General features: G+C 36.5%; 1 pseudogene across 1 annotated transcript; it reads right to left on the bottom strand.

Moving 5' to 3' along the window:
• Positions 1-467: 467 nt before the first annotated feature.
• LOC308262298 (thioredoxin-dependent peroxide reductase, mitochondrial-like) lies at positions 468-1,260 on the bottom strand (annotated as a pseudogene). Its single transcript has one exon. The product of its transcript is annotated as a thioredoxin-dependent peroxide reductase, mitochondrial-like (transcript).
• Between the last annotated feature and the right edge of the window lie 1,575 nt (positions 1,261-2,835).

Raw genomic sequence — 2,835 nt, 5'->3', positions numbered from 1 at the left:
AATGTTAACAATGAAAACCTTTTTTACTCTAAACGAAAATTCAGTTTAATACAAAAAGACTCAAGAAGAAAACTTCGGGACCTTTGATCAGAAGCTTTTGGTGCTTGTCATGCTACTTTGGTGTAGACAAAAGTTCAAGTAAGGATAAGACAAAAGAGGGTTTCCTTTATCTACTGAAAACATGGCCTAATAGGCAGGAAATGGACTGGGCATCCTGTGGAAAATGGCTTATATGTCAAGATATTCCCAATAATGGTTCCTGAGTAACTTTCTTCGTTATTTCCTTAGTAGCTAACAACTTAGGAAAGCTTTAGCGAGTGTTACAAAAACAAAACATTCAGAGTAATATTTATAAACACAAGCATACTTGGGTTTCCCTTTATAAGTAATAATTTTGAAATGCCCATAGGGTTCAGCTGTGGTCCTCTTCTGGGGTGAGAAGACACAGGAGCAAATGGAGTGATCTACTAATGTACTTTTTCAAAGTATTCTTTGGAAGCTGCTGGACAATGTTTGATCATAGGGGAATCTGGTGTCTACTTTGATGGGCAGATACTTCTCCTTGGGTCTCCACAAACTGGAATGACTTCAACAGGTGGAGGGTTTCTCCCATACTTCCGCCTGGTGATAGGTCATTGACACTCAATGCTTGATGATTTCATTGGGATCGATTATGAAGAATCCTTTCAGTGCGAAGCCAGCACCTTCCAACAGCATGCCCTGGGAGATCTGCTTCATGAAATCTGACAGGAGTGAGATGTTTCTGCAGCAGAATCTACCACTCTTCCTCGGGGTATTGATCCAGGCAAGATGGGTAAAGTGGGAATCCACTGAAACTGCAACCACCTCACAGTTCACGTCATGGAATTCATTGGCTTTGTCACTACAAGCAACAATTTCTGTAGGACACACAAAGGTGAAATCCAAACGATAGAAGGAAAACACCAAGTATTTCCTCTTAAAGTCATCAAGGCTTGGTTCTTTGAACTCTCCCTTGATGACAGATGTACCCTTTAAAAACAGTCCTTGCTGGGTAACTGCAGGAGCATGGTATGAGGAACTGGTGAATTTTGCTTGAGCAGAGTCAGATCACAATATGTTTGTCAAGCATGTTCTTCTAGAAGCAATAGGCCTAGTAGCTGCAGAGGCAAAAATGCCCCAAGGAAAGGTTCTTACATGTCCAACAACAGAAGCCCAGAGCAACCTTGCAACAGTGGCCGCTATCTTCAAAGCACACAAGGGGAGCCCAGGATTGGGCATCCCTTATGCATTCTGCCTCCCTCTTCGCCCCCAGTGGACTAGCTAGTGTGAAGAAAGCACCTGTGAAGGGAGTGAGAGGAGCTTATTTACATGACACTAGTGTTGATGATGGATTTTATCATAGTCAGCAGACTGAGACAAAAAGGGTCCATCACAAACAACTATACAGGGACAGAAAAAAATTTAACTAGAACAAAGGTGACAGGCTATGACTTGTTTTTTTGTGTGTGCAGGTAATTGAATATAAGGGCATTCTGAGTCTGATATACAACCCCAACCCTTTTTTATTATTATTATATTATTTAGAAATAGAATCTCACGAAATTGCAGAGGGTTTAAGTTGCTGAGGCTGTACTGCAACCTGTGATCCTCATGTCTCAGCCTCCCAAGTACTGAAATTACAAGCATGCACTATCACATCTGCCTTATGACTAGGTTTTAAATAACTATTCCAGGGCTAAAAAAGGATGCTGAGGCAGCAGCTATACAAATTAGTGACACATATGTATTATAAGAAAGTTGATGCTCCATAACATAAAATTAAAGCAGGAATGACCAAAAACAGTTGTCTTGGAGACTTATGTTTTGACATGAGATGATCAATTTCTTAATAAGTTTCATTTAACATAGATGTTATAATTATCTGATTTCATTCTATATTTATAAATCTTCTGGTTTTCTGGCATCTCTGTTTGTGTGATTACCAATAAACATTGCAAACTAGAAGGAATTAAACATGGAACAAATTAACTGTCTAACTTGCCAACATGTATAGAGAAAAATAACAGCAGAATACAAAAGTCCTTCCAGTACACCACAAATAATTTCTTTAATGAGACTAACTTGAGTTAAAATTTTTAGAATACATTCTTAGAGGATATAACTTAGAAAAATAATTTTTCAACAATTTATTTGCTTTCTTTCTGGGTAGGAACAATAGCTAAACAGTACATCAATAAACTTACTGCTTACTTACATACCTCAGATAGGTCTGTCTTTAATTCCACTATCCAATGCTGCACAGAAAAAAATTACATTTCAGAGAAAATGTGAAAATAATTGGTTACCATGGAGATACTAGTTCTTGTGGATATGGCTTGCCACCAAGATGTCAAATATCTAGGATTGTTTGCTAACCAGAGACTTTGTATTTGGGTCTGTTAATAAGAAGATAATGTAAACTTCTAATTTACTTTTCACATTCTAAGAAGGTTTTATAAGGCCGAGTAGGCTAATTCAATCAAGAAGCATCTTGAGTTTTTACTAGAATTATTAAAAAAGAATAGTGTGATTATATTGGCAAGATTAGGATGATCAAAAGCTCAATGTGTGTGTATATAAATATATATAAATATATATAATATATATGTGTATGTGTTTATAGTATGAATATAAGATATCCATACTACATATATTTTATACTATATATACAAACATATTTATAAATGATACCTTAAAAGTCAGCTATTGACAAGTACTGGTAAGGTGAATCAAAGCTTTTAAAACATGGTACATTGCAGTTAAAATACTAAAATGGGTGAAAGATTTTAGATCTAATACCCTAAAGTTTATGCC

Source organism: Muscardinus avellanarius (genome assembly GCF_963383645.1).
Source record: "Muscardinus avellanarius genome assembly, chromosome: 4".
NCBI classification, from domain to species: domain Eukaryota; kingdom Metazoa; phylum Chordata; class Mammalia; order Rodentia; family Gliridae; genus Muscardinus; species Muscardinus avellanarius.
Note: the sequence above shows the minus strand (reverse complement) of the source record. Positions and strands in the feature narration are given on the sequence as shown.